General features: G+C 45.3%; 1 protein-coding gene across 1 annotated transcript in view; it reads left to right on the forward strand.

Moving 5' to 3' along the window:
• The first annotated feature begins 3,192 nt into the window (after window positions 1-3,192).
• LOC119185965 (amblin) overlaps window positions 3,193-14,358 on the forward strand; it is a 35,940-nt gene continuing 24,774 nt past the window's right edge. The window contains exon 1 of the mRNA XM_075865587.1: window positions 3,193-3,337. The gene's annotated coding sequence lies outside the window, so the exon portion shown is untranslated. The remainder of the gene's footprint in view (window positions 3,338-14,358) is intronic.

The following is a 14,358-nucleotide window of genomic DNA, read 5'->3' on the forward strand; positions in this document are numbered from 1 at the left end:
TAACCCTCTTCAAAGAACCACACGTCTACATGTGGTGCAGCGATGTCGGCACCATTTTTTTATTGCGCTGTTTTATTTAGGTGTTTCAAAAACGTAGGACTATACAAGTAATTGTAATGTCAATTAGACTAATTATCCCGTGACTTAGAGTATGTTCCGAAGAACAGTTGGCAACAGTGTATTCGATTTTTAGGTATATATTATAATTACAAACGATAATTGGTATTGAAAGGTTGCGAGAAAAAAGGACAGATGATGGACTGTTGTGAGAAAAATATATAATTAGAAGGTACATCACAATGATCATCGGCATTAAGAACGACACATAATTTAGAAAGAGGAGTATAATTTTTAAAACGACAGGTGGCTGCTTCGGCAGGCTGGCATGTTTACAATCCTTCAAAAGCTTGGATGATACCTTTAGATGTCGCGGCACGTCCTCCTCACAGTTAGGCGCGAGAACAACGCATGTCAGTCAGATCCATGCGAAGCTTGGTGACATCACCCTTCATGTGACCAGATGCTGTACGTGCTGTAGAGGTAGTTTCATCCCGATAACGTATCACCGGAAGGACCATGTGATCTTCGAGGAGAGCGTTGACTCTTACAGCCTTACTGCATCGCTGCAGCACCCGTCACTGTCGCTGCCTCTGTCGTTCTTCGACGCAAGCATGTCGCGACGATCACCTTATCGGTTAACTGATCCGTTGTCTATACACCGTCGTCGACATGCAGAAACTCTTCTGCCCACCGTTCTGTGGGCAAGACATTCAAGCGTGGAAGTCCATTTCCTGCCAGCGAACACCACAGTAGATTTATAACCCATGGATGCCGGCATGATCGCCAATCACGGTCACGTGCAATCACCGTGTCCTAAACAGCTTTGATTGACAAGTGGGGTTTAACGTCCCAAAACCATCATATGATTATGAGAGACGCCGTAGTGGAGGGCTCAGGAAATTTCGACCACCTGAGGTTGTTTAACGTGCACCCAAATCTGAGCACACAGCCATACAACATTTCTGCCTCCACCGGAAACGCAGCTGCCGCAGCCGGGATTTGATCTGGCGACATGAGGGTCAGCAGCCGCGTAGCTTAGCCACTAGAACGCCGCGCCGGGGCGGTCCTAAACAGCTCAGTCTCGTTTAAGGACACCACCACGTGAACAAGCGGAGTGGTGTCAGTTTTCAAGTAAATTTGCTGATCGTCACGCAGTTCGTGTTGGGCGCGTGGTTTGAAGAGAGAACTTCTACGGTGCGCGGAACTTCCTTAAAAAAGCGTGCTTCTGCTGAGGCCACTGCGACTTTTACGAAGCCCGCGAAGCTCTCACCGATCTTCCGTCTGCAGTTTATGACGATAGGTTATCTGTTGGTGCACGCGTCCGTGCACCAGCAGCGAACCTGCGCAGCTGCCCATTTGGGTGGTTCCGTTACTGGTGATAATGAATAAGTATTTCGGGCTGTTTTCTATTGAATTATGCTTCAAAACAACAACTCGTTGCGCACGCCGTCTGTGTCGACTCCTGGTGCTTGATTGATTTATTGATTGATTTGTGGGGTTTAACGTCCCAAAACCACCATATGATTATGAGAGACGCCGTAGTGGAGGGCTCCGGAAATTTTGACCACCTGGGGTTCTTTAACGTACACCCAAATCTGAGCACACGGGCCTCGACATTTCCGCCTCCATCGGAAATGCAGCCGCCGCAGCCGGGATTTGAACCCGCGACCTGTGGGTCAGCAGCCGAGTACCTTAGCCACTAGACCACGGCGGCGGGGCCGACTCCTGTTGCGTTCTTAGGCTTATGCCACTTAATATTACATGCGTTAACGAGACTTTTCCCACCACATCACAGTCGCGTAGTGCTGTTTTTTTTTTTTGTTGAAGTACCTCCTAGCTATTTTAAGGCTCTGTGATACAACACCTGCCACACAGCAGGTCTTGGTTCGATTGTTACTCATGCAGAAGTTCTGTATTATTTAATTTATTTGCACCTATACCTCAAACCTGTCGCTGTTCATTGCTCACAGACAACGCTGAAATTTTGCCCTCGAGCAACGACGCGACACCGGCATTTTGTGTGAAATGTGCTCTTGAGCACTACTGCCTTGAAAGAGACTGAATAGTAGACATATCAATACGCAGGGCTCATTCCAATAACATTTTAGATGCGGAGCATCTTATACTCGCGCCTTGTAGTGCGCCGTCCGCGCCGTCCGCGCCGTCCGCACCGCTTCTCGAACATTCGACAGCTGACGTGCGCGCATGCGCCGTCGCGCCGTCGCCCACTCTTCCACCATCTGTGCATCCCTTCCTCCTCTACACACCGCGCGCGCTTCACTCCTCCACCATCTGTGCACCCTTCCTCCTCTACACACCGCGTTCGACATCTACCATTCTCCTGATTCTCCAGTGGACGCGCATGTGGCGTCGCGCTTCGAGAACATTCAACAGCTGACAGTGCATGCGCCGTCGAGCTGTATATATACTCAAGGTCGGCGCTCGCTCGCTCAGTTGCCGCTCGTCGGTTGGTTTGTACGGCGCGTCGACGTCCAAGGTCGCGGTGAAATGAATTCCAACGAATCCACAAACACAATGATCGACGTCCCTTCGACCAGCGCCGGCCTTTCGCATACGTGTGTACGTGTTCACTCATTTAACACCCCCTCCTACAACCACGTTAACCAATTTAGCCATCGACCCAAGTAAGTCGCAATTTAACACCCCATTTCACAACCACGTTAACCAATTTAGCCATCGACCCAAGTAAGTCGAACTTTAACACCCCGTTAACCAATTATATGCTCCGCATCCTCCTCAGTGTTCCCCCGAGGGAAGCTGCGGGCAATTTTTTAAGCGGCACATGCTTTTGCACTGTTCCCTTTTACACTATTCATCAACTGGTTTTAGGTACGGCAATCATTTCGATTGCTGAAAGCGCTCGGAGGTGAATACACTCTCAAATAGAAGTACCCTCTGTGAAATGTCAATACTTTTTTCACATGTCTGACCTGGTCTTTCGAAGGTTTTTTTTAGATGATCCATAACTTAGAAAAGAAAAGAAAGCTTCAGAATATAAAAAAATATAGTATGAATGCAGTGATAACTTTAGTCTTTCATTACTGCTCAAGTTAATATGTTGTTGGACTAGTGAACACCAATATAAGTTTAGTGTCTAAATTTCTAGGATTTCAGTTTTTTCTCGACACGTTTAGGTTGACTCTTTGATGCTACATTTCCTCTCTTCTGAGAAAAATAACGTGTTGCCAACACTGCAAACCTGTATGGCTTCTCTCCACTGTGCCTTACCAGCTGGTTGCTTACCTTTCGAACTGTTGTGAGCTTGTTCTATTTGGTCAATATGGGTCATGTTCAGTGCTGTCGCTAGGAACCAATTGCCAACTTAAAATATTTGGCACATTACGTTGAAGCTACTGCTTGGTCTGCTGCAATAGAGAAATACATTTTCTCCTTCGTCCTATGCCAGCCTAACATAAAATGTGAACTCTTTGGTGATTTAGGCCGCTTGTTCTTAGAAGGCTTTATTTATTGATGAAGCTATCAGTTGCGAAATCCTAGCACCAGAACAAAGGACTTAGTATGCTTTCTTACTTGATATACTTTGCTCATATCCGCCAAGAGAGATTGGTCTTGAAACAATTGGTAAATATCAAGTGAAAAGTTTTCAAATGGCACGAATCATGCAGAATATATTGCCCACCTTTAGTATGAGGAAAAATTGAGCAATTCTTAGCCTGTGTACCAATGAAGAGAAAAAACAACAATAATGCAAGCAATAAACTACCTAAAGGAAATCCGACGGACCACTTCTTAATTGGAAATAACCTGACAGGAAACTTTTCTGTTTCTACTTTCATATGGCTAAGCACGTGTTATTCTTTCTATGGCCAAGAGAAGACGCCTCAGGAAAAAAATGGCAGATCCCAAGTACTATCGGAATCGATTATATGCGAATCGTGAATGAGGAAGTTTGATATGTGACTCTAAATTCAGCATAAGGGTCGAGGTGGACGTAAATTATGCTATGACTATCATGTTTGTGTCATTTACCTTCGTCGTCTATACACCTCACGTGATATCAATTTAGTATCACGTGACGTGGTATGTGGAGCTCGCGAAACAGTCACGAGCACGCTATGAGCGTAGCATTTAGTCATATTTTGCATGACACGCATGTCAATATCATGTTTCGACAACTCGTTTACATTTGTCGTGTATTCACGTCATGTGATATAAAATTTGGTATATGTGGCGCTAGAGAAACGGCCATGAGTACGCTATGAGCGTAGCATGTAGTCATGTTTTGCGTGACAAGCAAACCAATATTATCAGATTTGAACGTGTCATTTACATTCGTTGTCCATTCACGACACGTAATACCGAATTTCGTATACGGCAAGCTAGTGAAACGGCCAGGAGCACGCTATGAGCATAGCATATAGTCATGTTTTACATGACACATATGTCATGATTATCATGTTCGGACGTGTTATTTACCTTCGTCACCTATTCACGTCACAAAATGCCAAATTTAGTATATGTGAATCTAGCGAAAAGAGGGCGCCGAACTAACCATGACCATAGTATGTTGTCATGTTCTTACATGACACTCATGTCATGATTATCATGCTTGCACCAGTAATATACATTTGCCATCCAGCGACGTCACGCAACACCAAGTTTGGTATATGTGAAGGCAGCGAAAGGCCGTGAGCGAGCGTGGCGTGTAGTCATGTTGTTACATGACACATATCTCATGATTATCACGCTGGCACCAGTCATGTACCTTCGTCATCTATTCACGTCACGCAATGCCGAAATTAGTAGATATGAAGCATGTGAAACGACTGCGAGCGCACCATGAGCGTTGCGTGTAGTCATGACAATCATAGCATGAAAATCATGGCATGCATGTGATGACTTCCACTTTAAAGTATGTCACTTATGTTCGCTATATGTACTCATGTCGTACCATACCAGTTTTTCAAAATGCCATGTGAACAAAACCAACGCAAGAGCAGCAAGACCCTAAATGTAAACCATGACATTTATGATATACGTGTCATGCTTTCCTTGTGAAGACTAGTCAGTTATGCTCGTCATACAGTCATGTTATGCCATAAAATTTTGGTATCGATACCATTCTCAAGATGGCCAGGAGAGATAAAAGTTGTAAACAGCTAGCTAGCTAGCTAGCTAGCTAGCTAGATAGATAGATAGATAGATAGATAGATAGATAGATAGATAGATAGATAGATAGATAGATAGATAGATAGATAGATAGATAGATAGATAGATAGATAGATAGATAGATAGATAGATAGATAGATAGATACGCTCGTATTCGCCGAAGTTCGCTAAGAAATGCTTCGCATTAGAAGGATATTTATAAAATCCAGAATAATTGCCAACTTTCTGAATAAAATATTTCCATGATTTTTATAGCTTGTGAGAGACCGTAGGCAAAATATGATCAAATATGACAAGTAGGCAGAATATAATCAATATTTTCAAGCTTCAGGTGGCAACAAAAGACAAGATATACCACCAGGCCAAACCAGTGAAATTAAAAATTATGTCATGACATGCACGCCCAGCATGAGTACACCAATTAAATCTCGGCGCTCAGTCTTCAGCGGCTGCGAAGCAGCTAACAAGGTTGAGGTCAAACCTGCGATGCAGCGGAGGGTGTAAAGAGCCTCTTGGTTCGGACAAGCCGCCATTTGACGTAAAACGTTACTTTGTGAGTTGAATCTGGCAATGATTTTGGGGAAACAAGAGGGCGTCAAATGGAATGCAATTGATATTAGGAGCTGAAAAATGGACACGTCACGTGCTATCGTGGCTAAGTGCACAGAAGATAACTAAGGAGGGGGGCTCCTTATTCACGATAATATAGCTGGCATCACAGAGGAATAAAGCATTAGTAAGAAAGTGCTAAGGATAGCAAGCAAGCTGGCCCGGCCACAAAATTTAAGCTTGTTGTTCGATCGCTTCTTTTCGAGCTGCAGAATGCACCAATTATGTTGCACAAGTGCCAGCGCTAATAACAAAGCAGTTATATTTTATTTATTTAGTTAAACTACACTGTTACACAAGCAAAGCAACACACAACGCCTTATTTTGTGATCGGAAAAGACGATTCACCACATAGGAGTGATGACATAAGCCGTCTGTTTTGATTAGTTCGACAGGAAAAGTTGCATGTCATAGTTATGTGGTCGTAGATAGGCCACACTGTTTTGCGTTGAAAACTATTAAACATTCGTTACAATTTCTCAGGTGCAAAATACTACATTTTCTTCAATATCAAAATGTCGAAGCAGTTGAAAAAATTGGCGCCGTATCTACATGTTACACTTCAAATGTCGTCGAAAGACGATGGCCTTGCGTCTGGAGAGAGTGAAAAAATCGTTTATTTGGAGTTGTGTGCAAGAAAATCGGTGAATGGTATTCTCGAGGTGCTGCGTTAGAGTGCCTTGAACTAGCAGCGGAGGCGAACGAGCGCCTGGAGTCACGTGACACGTGAGACATTAGTGCTATCTAACACTTATCTTGGAAAACGAAACACGTGGGGTGTGTGCCTGTCTCGGAGGCAATAAGGTGTAGAACGCAAGGCGACGGGGAGGTGCCACCACCGTGTCGTGTAAGCAAACGTTCGAAACACTAGCCTTTTTGTGCAAGCGTTGCATTGTCAGCACAGCGTGATAAACGCTGTGGTCCTTGGAATTACTTATGTATGCCTGTTCTAGTATAGACACACATACAGATTATTGACGTGTTGTTATGACGCCTCAGATAATAATTGCTCTTTAATTTACAATCGCACAACTACGAACGCTGAAACTTGGGCCATAATGGAGGGCGCTGCGGATGGGGTCGGCCATTTGGGGTATCATGTGGTGCTGTTTTGGTTATCGTTAATGGCTGACAAACAGACAAATGTACATGCATACATACATACATACATACAAACACACATACAAACATTCATACATACATACATACATACATACATACATACATACATACATACATACATACATACATACATACATACATACATACATACATACATACATACATACATACATACATACATACATACATACATACATACATACATACATACATACACACATACATACATACATACATACATACATACAGACCGAAATTTTGGCGGTGAAGGTCCCCAAGGAAGACTACCTTCTTTAAAACGCTAGCAGCGCTAACCAACATACACCACGAGTTGAGTCGTCCTGTACGTCTCTCCGAGAGGCGCGTGAGAATTAAAAACAGCTTTTGACGTCAGTAGGAGAGTAAAATGCGAAAAAGGAAGTTTTTTCGCGTGCGTTTCTGAAATTTCAAACTTTGACGGCAATTATGACTTCTGTAACTGTGTACCAATTCTGATCATTATTTTGGCGTTCATCATAGTATTTTGCGCTATTGAAACTTAAGTGCTGCAAAATGCAGACAAAAAAAGCAATTTAGGGCCCATTTTACTAAACTAAATAAGATGTGCAAGAGAAATTGGTACAACCCTGTGACCTACATCAAGGCATGATAACCATTTATTAGGACGCTTCTGTGAAAATTATGGATATATATGTGGGGTTTAACGTCCGAAAATGACTATAACCTTACGAAAGACGCCGTAGTGGAGGGCTCCGGAAATTTCTAGCTACGGGTCAGCAGCCGAGTACCCTAGCCACTACACCACCACGGCGGCGTTCTTCTGCGAAGATGTAGAATCAGCAATGAGCAAGGTAAAGACACAGTTCGTAATGAAATGTTGGGAGCGCGAACTAATGGGATGTGAAGAAGCAGACAAACGAGTGCAGGAGACAACTGTGCTTGCCTGCCTCCTTCTTGCGCTCCTAGTATTTCATTAACAATATATACCGAATAGCCCGTCTATCAACCCTCTACAAATTTACAATGCACGGTTTTGGTAGAGAGAGAGAGAGAGAGAGAAGAGAGAGAAAGAGAGATAAAGATGCAAGGAAGGGCAGGGAGGTTAACCAGACGCACATCCGGTTTGCTACCCTGCACTGGGGAAGGGATAAAGGGGAGAAACGAGGTTGCAGAGAGATGAGAAGGTACACACAATCACGAGCACACTCGGGGAGCACACACAGTCTACAGGCGGTCGCTCAGGTTTGTTGACTTTAGGTAAAGTAGCAGTGCTTTAGTTGCTTTCTGCACAACTGAGGCAGATGCCCAAGGTCCTATCTTCTGCACACAAAATGGTCCGGGGTCAAGTTGATTCAAAACCATCCGGAGCTGGCATCGCTGTGTGTCGTAAGAAGCGCAGCTGCACAGGCCGTGTTCGATGGTCTCTTCAGCTCCGCAGTAGTCGCATGTAGGAGTGTCTGCCATACCAATGCGAAAGAAGTACACCTTTGTAAAGGCAACACCCAACCAAAGGCGGCATAACAGTGTCGCATCGGAGCGGGAAAGTTGTGATGGCAGCTTTAGCTTGAGCGAAGGATCCAGTTCACGAAATTGACACTTTTGGAAGCTGGTAGACGACCAGAACGTGCGTGTGAGATCTCGAGCCAGCAGGTAAAGTTGTCTTGCTGCATCATTCCTTGATAGAGGAATCGGGACTTCACGGGTTCCTTCATAGGCTGAGCGGGCTGCATCATCGGCTAATTGATTTACAGTAATATCGATATGTCCAGGCCGCCATTGATATATAATATCATGCCCTCGTGCTAGAGCTTCATGATGGCAATGTCTTATTTCTTGTACCAATCGGTCATGCCTCCTCCTACGCATGGCACACTGCAAACTCTGAAGCGCTGCCTTCGAATCACAGAATATGACCCACGTTCCTGGACGTTCTTGAACGAGATATTGTAAAGCAGCCCTTATAGCAGCAAGCTCTGATGCCGTAGATGTAGTCATATGCGACAACCTAAGCTTGATTGTCATTGCTGCAGCCGGAATTACAGCGGCACCTGATGAGGTGCTGGACGTGACGGACCCATCAGTGTATATCTTCGTTCGGTCTAAGTACAACTCATGTAATAATAGCAGTGTTGCTTGCTTCAATGCTACTCTGGAGTGATTGCTTTTCTTTTTGATTCCCGGAATTTCTAGACGTACTTGCGGCTGGTCGAGGCACCACAAAGGACATGCCATTCTTGCAGCTGGCGTATATCCTGATGGAATGCTGTTTGGGTGCTTGGCTATGACGTCTGAAAACGTAGCACGTGGTCTTCCGGAGGGTAGAAAGGCCAAGTGGTGGTCGGGGACACGGCTAGCATGTCGAATGTGCGCTCTGAGGCAATCCACAACTCTTTATGTCCCGACCGGATGGTCTTTGGCAAGCATGATTGTGGCATAAGTAGAAGCGCATCGGGGCAGTCCTAGGCAGATACGCAGTGCCTGACCCTGCAAACTCTCCAATGAATGAGTATTGGATTTGCAAGTGTTCGTCAGTAGCGGCAAGCTGTAGCGCAATAGACCCAGAAATAGGGCCCTGTACAGCTGTAGCATGGAGGCCACAGAAGTTCCCCATGCTTTCCCGCACATGGATTTCATTATATGCACAATAGATTGCAGTCTCTTCTTCAAGTACGCACAATGTGGGCTCCACGAAAGATTTCTGTCAATTATTATGCCCAGGAAACGATGCGTCCGTGCATATTTGACACTCTGCCCATTGATGTAAACAGGGTATGGCGTCATTGGTTTGCGTGTAAACGCCATCAACGTGCACTTCACAGTTGATAAAGTTAGGCCTTGTTTCTGAAGGTAGGCTGTTGTGAGTATTGCTGCCCGCTGTATTCGTGCACGCACCTGTGGGCGAGTAACTGCAGCACTCCAGAGGCAAAAATCATCGGCGTATATAGATAGGCACACCGACTTTGGCAGAACCTTCACCAGACTAATGAGGGCAACATTGAACAATGTGAGGCTTAAAACACCTCCCTGAGGTACTCCGCAGTAGGTGTAATGTTCAGCAGTTGTACCCTCACATGTTTGCACAAGGAAACCCCTGCCAGTGATATAATCTTTTATCCATTGAAACATTCGTCCACCAATGCCATTGCTGCGAGAGAAGTGAGGAGGGCATCGTGAGCTACATTATCATATTCACCCTTCACGTCAAGAAAGAGTGCCACTGATATGCGCTTGCGACTTTTTTGTTGTTGAACAAATGTCGATAAGTCAAGGACACAGTCAATGGAGGAGCGGCCCCGACGAAAGCCTGCCATGCAAGAAGGGTATTTGGTGTATCGTTCCAAGTACCACTCGAGACGGAATAGAACCATTCTTTCCATCACTTTTCCGAGGAAGCTTGCGAGGGCAATAGGGCGATACGCTGTCAAGTCCAATGGTGATTTTCCCGATTTTAAACGTGGTATTAATTAACTTATTTTCGAGACATCACCACTCACACAATCTTCTTCCTTACAAAGCTCGCACAAATCTATTCAAATACTCTTTCTTCCCGCGGACAATTGCGGATTGGAATGCATTACTGAGTTCGGTTTTCTCTGCGCGAACTGCGGCCGCTTTTTCAGCGAAGGTGTTTGCTGCCCTAGAATAATTATCGTCTTTGTTTCCGAGGTTTGCCGACCGATTGCTGGTGCTTTTCTAGGTTTTGTGTAGCTCTTGAACGGTTGAGGTTGTTTTAGTCGTGGGTTTTCATTGTTTGTTAGGAAAAGTGCGTATTTGTCTGATTTTTTTTTGAAGTTGAAAAATTTAGGGTGGTCCTTGTATGCACGAGCTCTACTGCATAATGGTTTTGTTTGCTTGACCTAGAGACAGTGTGATCGTGTCAACTTTCTAGTTTACAATGAGTTTTGCACTGTGCGACGTTTTTTTTTTGCCTGAAAATGTGTGTATAATTGTATGTATGTGTGTATTTGTTTATATATCTATACTGTTCGTGTGTATGACCAAAACATGCTAATTGATATGTATTCACCGCTTCCATGCGATTCTTGTAACTTTCCCATCTGCCCTCCTGCTTGGTCTTTATAGGACTTCAGTATGTAAAAAAAATAAAAAAAAATTTCGTTCTCAGGGAACACTGCCGCTGAACCAGGAGTTGTTGAAGCATGTTAAAAATTCTTCTCTGGCTTTTTGTCCAAGGTGTCCCAACGCACTATAAGTATTACCATCAGGACCTGGCAATGACATGCGCTTAGAAGCGACTAACGCACCTTCCAGTTCTTCTATGGTGAATGGAATGTCCACTTCTGGTACTCGCGTCTCAGGAACGATCACGGCGTCAATGCTCTCGTTCATAATATTCCCGGCAACTCTCGTGCGAAATTCTTCAGCCACCTCGAGTTCTGTTTTTCCATGATGGAGTGCCAAAGCTTTAAAAGGGTGCCGTTGTTGCGGAGAGGAGCGAAGACCACGAACTGTTCTCCAAATATGTGACAGCGGTTTATGAGAGTCTAGAGATTCGCAGAATGCTTTCCAGCGTTCGCTCTCCAGCGTGTAAATGCGTCGTTGAATTTTTTTCTGGAGCCGCCTTGCTTCCCTCAGATCGTAAATTGATCTGGTGCGTCTGTATCGTCGTTCAGCACGCCTTCGTATAGCTCGTAATCTTTCCAGTTTGATGTCAAACTGTGTTATTTTAGACAAAAATGGTAATTTACATTTGAACGCTTGCATAGCTTCCGCTATGGTATTTTCCAGGCTGCAGGCGAGGCCTTCATGGCAAGCGTCCTCTACACGCGATGTAAACATCGACCAGTCAGTGCCAATTACAACACCGGAAAATAAATTTTTTACGATACCATTCATCGTCACGTAGGTGGGTATGTTATCACTCTCATGAGTCTCAATATCGCAAAACCATTGAACTTTGTGAGAAAAGCACCGTGACACCAATGTCAGGTCAAGGCAACTGCCATACGTGAGACCCCGCAGATATGTGGGGGTACCATCGTTCATGATGTAAGGTCGTAATTGGAAGCGAATGTAACAATGTTCCGGCCCCTGGCATTCATCCTAGTGCTCCCCCGAAGCATGTGATGGGCGTTGAAGTCACTGGTGATGATCCAAGGGCCATCGGTCCTCATTAGGATGTCCTTTTCTGTCGCAGTCAAATTGCGCTGACGGAGATATATATCCACCAATAAGCGTGAACGAAACTGCATTCTTTTTACACGAAGACACACGTACTGATTGTTGTCATTTGAACTTATTGGGTGCGAAAGATAAGTCAAGTCTGTGCGACTGTAAACAATTAATTTGCTTCGTTCTTCGCAAGCGACTGATCGAAAAGCTTCATAACCGGACAATCTATAACGCGTTGATACGTTTGGTTCACATATGACAAGTATAGGGAATTGATTGGCCCGAACAAATTGGCGAAAGTACGAGATACGGGACTTCATGCCTCTGGCATTCCACTGAAAAATCGACGCCCTTTTAACTTCAGTGCGGAAAATGAGATTTTGTTGAGCCATTGTGTTTATACGACGTTAGCAAGAACTGGATTCAGTGCATCCAGTATTTGCAGTGCACTCTTAGCAGACGGAGAATGTATGCTGCTCAGTAGCGTGTGAATCGTGGCAATTAATGATTGCACGATTGCAGTCACTTGCCTGTCTTGGTTTGAAAGATCTCGAACCGGGATCGCGGACTGGCCGCCATGAAACTCCTTCGGTTCGTTTGATGCTGCTTCCCTTTGAAGTGCAGGCCACTCAGTCGCAGTTAGGGTATGCTCACTGGCTTTGTTCTTTACAGCCTTTCCCACGGCATGTGGTCTGGGAGGCAAAGGAGGTGGTACTGATGAGGGATCTGGCAAACGTGTCGAGGAGGTAGCGGGCGTCCTTGAAGACCGACGTCGACGTGAGCGACGCCTTCTGACTTTAGCTGCGGCTTCTCGATGAGATGAGTGATCACGCACCATCTCCTTCAATATGGCAATTTCCTTCTGAATCCGCGGGCAGTCTTTCTATGTGGTTTCATGGGACCCATATCAATTAGAGCTTTTCTTGACAGTTGCGACGCACTTATCCGCTTCATTGGGCTCAGCGCAGCGGTGGCATACCACCGAATTCTCGCAGACGCTGCTCACATGTCCAAGTTTCATGCATTTACGGCCCTGGAGAGGCTTTGGAATGAAAGGCCGCACAGCATGTCTGAAGTACCCCACCTTCACATGAGAGGGGAGTGATGTGCTCCTAAACGCAATCTTCACACAGCGAGACTTGCCTAGCCGGGTGACATCAACAATTGGAGTATCAGTTGTTGACTTGACAGGAAATAGCCACATCTATGTCGTAGATCACGCCGTTTACTACATCACATCCCAAGGGAACATGAGAGCGCACCTGGTTGCCGTCCAAGTCAATTACACTGCGCAGAACGCCCAACGCACTTGCGTGCAAAACGTCCACAGCCAGTATATTCTTTCTGGCGTTCACTCTTATGTCCGTGATCTCATTTGGCAGGAGCGTTTCCAGAGACCTCGAGAAACACTGTCTGTTAATGTGTTTAATGCTGACGGTAGAAACTGCAGGCAGAAACAGGATAAGTTTCAATTTCGATAAGTTTCGAAAAGGATGAGTGTTTGATTTTGGCGTTTCACTTACAGTTTGAATAGTTGAGGATGAGGATGTCCTCATGTTCCTCCTCTTCGCTTTGCGGCTCAGCACAGGTTGGAAACCGTCATCTGAAAAGTCCTCACTGCTGAGATAGTAATCATGAGTATCTTCACGGTCGCTGTCACTCGCTTGTCCCATCCGCTTCCTGGAGGCGGCCGCCGCTGACGCCGCTGGTGCCGGCAGGCGCCCGGGGTGGTCTACATTCATCCCCTCGAAGGGAGCAGCGAAAACTGATCAACAGACCTAAATTACAACTGAAATACGCTGGAGATAGCAGAAGTAGCTCCTATTCAAAACACACTTCTTCGTCTTCCTTGAGAGAGAGAAGGATTATAGGAAAGGTAGGGAGGTTAACTAGACTATGCGTCTAGTTTGCTACCCTACATATGGGGAGGGGGAGAGGGGAGTAAAAAAGAGAGAGAAAAATAGACACATGTCACATCACACACACAATGCCGAGTTTCACAGGCGGTCCTTCAATGAAGTTGCTGACAAGTATCTCAGGAGGGCTCGTGTGGCTTTCTGTGCTGATATGCTGCGCGACCAGGCTCCTAAGATCTTTGCTTCATTAAATGGCCGGTCATCGAGTCTATTCAAGGCACACTGGAGAGTCCGGCGATCTTCATCAAATTCGGCCCAGTGGCACAAGAGATGTTCAATAGTCTTTATACAGTTGCAGCTTTCACACATGGATGAATTCGCCATGCCAATGCGATGGCTGAATGACTTATTAAAGCTACCCCAGTCG

The sequence above is a fragment of the Rhipicephalus microplus genome, chromosome 6, assembly GCF_043290135.1.
Source record: "Rhipicephalus microplus isolate Deutch F79 chromosome 6, USDA_Rmic, whole genome shotgun sequence".
NCBI classification, from domain to species: domain Eukaryota; kingdom Metazoa; phylum Arthropoda; class Arachnida; order Ixodida; family Ixodidae; genus Rhipicephalus; species Rhipicephalus microplus.